The sequence below is a fragment of the Triticum dicoccoides genome, chromosome 3A (assembly GCF_002162155.2).
Source record: "Triticum dicoccoides isolate Atlit2015 ecotype Zavitan chromosome 3A, WEW_v2.0, whole genome shotgun sequence".
NCBI classification, from domain to species: Eukaryota; Viridiplantae; Streptophyta; class Magnoliopsida; order Poales; family Poaceae; genus Triticum; species Triticum dicoccoides.
In genome coordinates, this window is record NC_041384.1 from 694,366,090 (window position 1) to 694,374,074 (window position 7,985).

Consider the following 7,985-nt stretch of genomic DNA (forward strand, 5'->3'; position numbering starts at 1 on the left):
GAGAGAGAGAGAGAGAGAGAGATCCGCGCATGAGTCCATGATGATCGATGAGCCACGAGAAGGATCACCATGTAGATTGCCTTGGGGTCGGCAGTGGGGGTGGGGAGCCATTTTTCGATCTAGTTTTTTTAATAAACACATCCTTGCTTTATAATGATACAATAGAAATGTCAGGATGAAGAATTTGAAATAGGGGCAACATATGCTCCTGGATAAATAGTAATATCATAAATATTTTAAACAAAAAATTGTTTTCTTTCTTTCTACAACATAGATGCTCGTGCCTTTCAACTACGTGCAAGTTTTATGAAGAAATGCTTTATTTGATACTCTAAAAATAACCATCACTCTAAAAAGTCAGTTATGTAAGCTCCATATTTGTTACTCCCTCCGTCCAACAATACAAGAGCATTTTTGACACCAGTGTAGTGTAAAAAATGGTTGAAAATACATGGATGAACCCGGGTACATATGATCTCACTTCGGAAAACACATTCCTAAATGTCAAAAAAAATCTGAAAAGAGTTGCATGCATACACCTACGCGTTCTATGTGCGCATATGAAGTTTTGCGGAAAAACAACTTTTATATTGGCGTGTACAAAAAAGACAAAAAAAACTGTCGTCGAATGTTATTTAGAAGCACTGAAATTGTCTTTTTTGCGAAGGCAAAATAAAAACACATTTTATTTGCAAAACTTTGTGCCCGTACACATATTTATGAAGATGTACTCATGAAATTTTATTTTGTAGTTTTTGAAAATTTTAAAACACGTTTAAAATGCATTTTCTAAAAATGGGTTCATATGTACCTAGGTCCAGGTAGTGCCTACTCCAAAAATGCTCTTCTATCATGGGACGGGGAAGTATTTCCCACACATGCCAAAGAAACATTTTTTTATTAAAGTTTTTTTCGAGAAACTGGCAGGAGCGCTGCCTTTCATTTTTATTAAAGTTATGTAAGTGCATAAAAAATGTTTTTTTGTATCGATAGTATGACCTGTTTCACCATGGAATCATTAATTTTCTCTTGGGAGAATATCCAACAATCCCTTTTGCCCTGCAGTGAACGATTTTGTTGAAGCTTCCCGGAATCTTGCAGCCCCGGGAGTTCTCTAACTGCTGTGAATTGAAAAAAGAAGCTGGTTGTGGTCTGATAGACCAGCGTCCAAGATCCTAGCTGCTGCAGCAGCCTTCGTCGAAGTTCCATGTTGTCAGATTTTTATTAACCTATTGGGACTGATAGCCGTCGATGGCTCTTAAATTTCTATTTTGTCAGCATTGGCCTGGGGGATATTAGAATCTGGATTCTGGGAATGCAGTATTAGATCCGTCTAGCCGCCTAGCACGGACCTAAATCGTTGGATGCACTCTTAGCTCACGCACAGAATACCCTTTTTTTTAATATTAGAAAACAGCGATGTTATTTTTTTTGCGGGAAGTCATGTTTTTTTTTTTGCGGGAAGTAGATAGAAAAACAGGAACAATGACGGCTACGTACGTTATCATATCATCATAACTTTTGAATATCCATGCATGTGTCATGGACTTCTTTTTGGAGGTATTGAACGTGTCATAGACTTTCGATGATGCCATTTCATATGACTTTGAGAGTTCGTGTTATTGGCAACTCCAAGCAAATAATATGTACTCTCGAGAAAAGCAGAAAATATGTAAAGATGCTCTGAAAATGGTATTTTGTCAACACGTCAATACCAAATCCTAGCTAGTGGAGTTTTAAGAAGGCGATGGACTTCTTTTTCGTAGGGATTGCATGTGTCATGGACTTTTGACCGTGCATGCCAGTTCAAATGATTTTGAAGGTTCGTATTATTGGAACCCCTAGTGGAAAAAAATTGTAAACTCGGTTCAAGTGCACGTCAATGCCAAATCCTAGCCAGTATTGACGGCGAGCACCTTCGTGGTGCCATGGTCTTAGGGCCGAGCAGAAGAAAATGATGTACAAGTGGATATTTAATTATAATCTTGTGAAATTAATGATGTACAACTCTGTTCAGAGCTTAAAATACAGGAAAAGGAAAAAACAGCCGTACTGACATTTTTTTACTGGCAGCTCCAAGTCACCGGCACTTGATAATGCTTCGGTCCTAGTTTCCACCGGCCCTTGATAATGATCCATATGACCGAGTAATATTTTTGGAGTGTGTTTTCTCCATGGCTGCTATGTGGAGTATGTCAGCAGACTTTAATAGTTCGTCTAAGGTTACGGGTTAGAACCGGTTCTCTCTATATATGTGCCCTTCTGCATGCATGGCACAAGTACACCTACAATTTGTCTCTGATCTACTTCACCGAGCACGAAGCACTATACATAAGAAGAACTGAATGGCAGCAGCACATGGACATGGAGACAGTGCTGGCCAGGAGCAGATGAGTACTTTTCATCCAAGCCTGTGGGGTGATTTCTTCCTTACTTATCAGGCCCCATCTTCAGCGCTGGTATGTGCGAGCCGGAGATGCCTGATTTATAAAGTTTGTGATTTAACTTAAATCTAAAAACAACTTTTTTGTTTTTATGGGAGTCGAGGCTTTGCGTTTTCTCCTCACAAGAACAAAATCATTGTAGTATTAATATATCAATATTTTATTTGGTGCATATTGTTGTCCATCCTTCTTACAAGATACACATTAGACGTTACCACCATCTATTTTGGCATGTTTTTGTTAATAGGATGGATTAATGTCATATTCTTTGAAATTTTATTAAATTCAAAAATTATGACCCAAACCATGGCTGTTCATAAGATTGGCACTTATACTTGCAGCTACCTCAAATGAAAGAAAGAGCAGGAGTGTTAAGGGAACAAGTAAGGGCGATGATAAAAGATTCAAATGAAATACCAAAAATATTAGATCTTATAATGACGCTAGAACGACTTGGTTTGGACTACCATTATGAGAATGAGATCAACCAGCAATTCAATGTTGTTTTCAACTCTGATTACGATGATAATCATCTACACTTGGTTTCACTTCGGTTTTATCTTCTACGAAAAAATGGATATGATGTGCCATCAGGTAAGCGTTATTTATTAATGCTATAGCAAATTAAGATTTGAACATTTTGCTACTGAATTAGAAATCGAAAGGTTTGTTATCAATCAACTTTCAGATGTATTCCAAAAATTTCAAGACAAAAATGGATATTTTGTGAATGTTGATACAACAAATTTGCTAAGCTTATACAATGCGGCATATATGAGGACCCATGGCAAGAAAGTATTAGATGCGGCTATCTCTTTCACCAAAAGATGTCTTCAGTGTGATTTAGAACTGGAATCACCTCATGCAAAGGAAGTGTGTTCTACCCTAGATACACCTCTTTTTAGAAGGGTTGGAATATTAGAAACAAGAAAAGTTACATATCCAAGTATGAAAAGGATTCTATACGAAATGAAGCCATACTGGAGCTTGCAAAACTGAATTTGAACATTCTACAAATTCATTTCTGTGAGGAGTTAAAAGATGTCACACTGTAAGTTTATTACAATTTCACATATTGAAATTAATGCCGGGAACTCTTCATTTCTTGCAACCATAATAATTTCATATGGTTTATTGTTTTCCTTATGGTAGGTGGTGGAAGGAGCTCTATGGTAAATCCAATTTGAGTTTTGTTAGAGATCGAATAGTAGAAGTGTATTTCTGGATGAATGGGGTATGCTACAAACCTCAATATTCTCATTCGCGAATTATACTGACAAATATCACAGCTTTCATTACCATTATAGACGATATATTTGACACATATGGTAGTACCAAAGAGAGTATGCAACTTCAAGAAGCAATTAAAAGGTCACAACATTCCTTGCATTCTCCATTTTTTTATTTAAGACAACTAATTCCTTTAATTTTAAAAAAAATCTAGCATCAATTTTGAATGTCGTATGTCAATATAGGTATATATAAACATAAGATTATATGAGTTTAAGCTATTAAGTAGTATGGAATGCCTATGTTGCTGATATGTATATTACATAGGTACATGACTCCTTTCAGCAGGCATAATAACTAGGCATGGTATTCCAGGTTGCCATATTGTTTCTTGAATCATTGTAAATGATATTGTTTAATAAAATATGGCTCGTGTGAAATAAGCTCATGGTCATGAAACATCATCTCATCAAATTACTGGCTCCCAAGAAATGAAACAACTAAAAATACTAGACACAATAGCATTTGAATGGAAATGAAGAATTGCTTAGGCCTACATTTCAAGATTTTTTTCCATCACAACTACTATATTTCTTGACCATACATAATATCATAGCAAATTGCAGGTGGGATGAAAGTGCAGTAGCTCTGCTTCCAGAGTACATGAAGAATTTCTACCTGTATTTACTAGAGACATTTGCTTCCTTCGAGGCGGAGTTAGGAGTTGACAAGACCTACCGTGTGTTTTACCTAAAAGAAACGGCAAGTACTCTATTTTATTTCAGAAAACTAGCTCATTGTAAATAATTACACAATTAGAAATGAAATGTCTGTCCTCCTATAAGTATATTATGATTGTGTATTGCCAAAATAGAACCACAACGGTCTAGATGTATATATGTTATGTTTTAATATCTTATTTTGATACAATCAAGTTGATGACATAATGTAAAAATGTGAATATATTTTCATATAAATAATTAAATAGTATGTAAACATTTTCACTAAATAAAATAAGGTAAGGTAAAATGGGCATGTTTGGTATGAGACAAAAATTGCATGTTTCATAGTTCTCAAGGTTGGACCACAATCATTCACCATTTATTCCTTTCATTTCTAGTCATTTATTCATAAATGGTATTTTTATTGGTCAATGAATTATTTAATATTGTTCACTCAAAACACAGAGACCTTCTAGGTGCATAAAATTGATGAAGTTCTTTTCCCTTTAAATGGAACTTATCCTGCAGGATACACCATATCATGTGAACTAATTGATTTTTATTGCAAGTAATCTAGCTTAAATAGTCGGTACTTCTAAGAAACTATAGAACCATCTACTAATATTGTTTTTATATATACACAGCTGAAGCAATTAGTTCAAGCATACGCCGATGAACTAAAATGGCGTGATGAACATTATGTGCCAAAAACAATGAGCGAACATCTTAAAGTTTCATCTACAAGCATTGGACCCTACCTGCTAGCTTGTGCTGCATATGTTGGAATGGATGAGATAACATCAGAGGAGACTTTCAAGTGGGTTCTAGAAAGTCCACAACTAATCAAGTGTTTGGGTATATTTGTCCGTCTCTCAAATGATATAGTGTCAACCAAGGTATTTCTCTATACTTACACAAGTGGACATGTGAATATTAATTTGGCATCTTGGAAAAAATGATGAATTTGCATGTAAAGAACTATGTTATGTATGTTTAGAACAAAAAGGAATACAAACATCAAAGGAGGCACAATTACGCTGATAATAGTAACTACTCCCTCCGTTCCTAAATATAAGGAGGCACAATTAGTTTTCAAAATTTCAAATGTCGAATATGTTTGACCAAATTTACAACAAAATATATAAATATTAAAAATACTAAATATATAAAATATAATTCATGATGAATCTAGTGATAATGATTTGGTATTCTAGATATTGATATTTTTGTCTATAACTTGGTCAAAGATAGATAAGTTTGACTTTTTGAAAAATATATAATTCATGATGAACCTTATATTTAGGAACGGAGGGAGTATAATATTACCTTCACATTTGATTTGGTGCTAGATTAAAGAAGCGAGCCCGAACCTGTCACATAGAAGAAGTAATTTGCAAATGTTATATTATTTGACACTTTGTAACAATAAGGATAAATTTGCGCACACATATATAGCTAGCATGTATGTTCTTCAAGGTACAAGTTTATTGTGACGCAAACAGTACACATGAATCACTTCAACCTTGATAATGCATGCATGTTAATTATACACATAGATTCGCCGGCTATGACATGATTCCAAACATATCACTAACGATCAGAACCATAAATGAAGTTATGAAGATTAAAGAAATGATATTCCCTTACAACCATATTTTGCAGCGTGAGCAAATAGGGGACCACTGCGGCTCTACCATCCAATTTTACATGAAGGAGCATGGGACAACAATGCATGATGCTTGCCAGTAGATAAAAGAACTTGCTGAAGATTCATGGAAGGATATGTTACAACATTCTTTTGCTACAACAAATCAACCAATGGTTGTGCCACGAACAATACTTAATCTTGCTAAGACTGCGGGTAATATGTACAAACATAACGATGCGTACACTACTTCAGACACAATCAAAGATGCGATAAGGCTGATCTTTGTGGAGCCGATATAATAAATGTATGAAGATTGTGCATTTGCGATAATTTTTTTTTTCAAATCAGGTTCTGAAAAATGTTGACTAGTAGTTATCAACTGAGTTTACTACAATGTAATGATGTATCATTATCCTATATTGAATAAATAAATGTATTGTGGTTGCCGTATGGTATTAGCTTGTACAGTGTTTGCTTTCATGTATTAATTGTTGAAAACAAATTTTTTTCTTGACATCATGGTGAGCCATGTGAGCAATCCAAAAAGCATGGCGGTTACGACATTTATGTTGGAAATATGCCCTAGAGGCAATAATAAAAGTATTATTATTATATTTCCTTGTTCATGATAATTGTCTTTTATTCATGCTATAACTGTATTATCCGGAAATCGTAATACACGTGTGAATACATAGACCACAATATGTCCCTAGTGAGCCTCTAGTTGACTAGCTCGTTGTGATCAACAGATAGTCATGGTTTCCTAGCTATGGACATTGGATGTCGTTGATAACGGGATCACATCATTAGGAGAATGATGTGATGGACAAGACCCAATCCTAAGACTAGCACAAAAGATCGTGTAGTTCATTTGCTAGAGCTTTGCCAATGTCAAGTATCTCTTCCTTCGACCATGAGAGCGTGTAACTCCTGGATACCGTAGGAGTGCTTTGGGTGTATCAAACGTCACAACGTAACTGAGTGACTATAAAGGTGCACTACAGGTATCTCCGAAAGTATCTATTGTTTTATGCGGATCGAGACCGGGATTTGTCACTCCGTGTAAACGGAGAGGTATCTCTGGGCCCACTCGGTAGGACATCATCATATGCGCAATGTGACCAAGGAGTTGATCACGGGATGATGTGTTAGGGAACGAGTAAAGTGACTTGCCGGTAACGAGATTGAACAAGGTATTGGATACCGACGATCGAATCTCGGGCAAGTAACATACCGATAGACAAAGGGAATTGAATACGGGATTGATTAAGTCCTTGACATCGTGGTTCATCCGATGAGATCATCGTGGAACATGTGGGAGCCATCATGGGTATCCAGATCCCGCTGTTGGTTATTGACCGGAGAACGTCTCGGTCATGTCTACATGTCTCCCGAACCCGTAGGGTCTACACACTTAAGGTTCGATGACGCTAGGGTTATAAAGGAAGTTTGTATGTGGTTACCGAATGTTGTTCGGAGTCCCGGATGAGATCCCGGACGTCACGAGGAGTTCCGAAATGGTCCGGAGGTAAAGATTTATATATGGGAAGTCCTATTTTGGCCACCGGAAAATGTTTGGGATTTTTCGGTATTGTACCGGGAAGGTTCTAGAAGGTTCCGGAGTGGGGCCCACCTGCATGGGGGGACCCACATGGACGTGGGTAGTGGGGGCAAGGCCCCACACCCCTGGTCAAGGCGCACCAAGATCCCCCCTTAGAAGGAATAAGATCATATCCCGAAGGGATAAGATCAAGATCCCTAAAAAGGGGGGATAACAATCGGTGGGGAAGGAAATAATGAGATTTCTTTCCTCCCACCTTGGCCAACGCCCCAATGGACTTGGAGGGCAAGAAACCAGCCCCTCCACCGCTATATATAGTTGGGAGGCGCATGGGAGCTATACACGAAGTTCTGGCACAGCCCTACCTCTCTTCCTACTCC

The 7,985-nt window shown here is 37.0% G+C and overlaps 1 pseudogene; it reads left to right on the forward strand.

The window, feature by feature from the left end:
• The first annotated feature begins 2,345 nt into the window (after positions 1–2,345).
• On the forward strand, positions 2,346–6,343 carry LOC119272923 (annotated as a pseudogene).
• Positions 6,344–7,985: the final 1,642 nt, after the last annotated feature.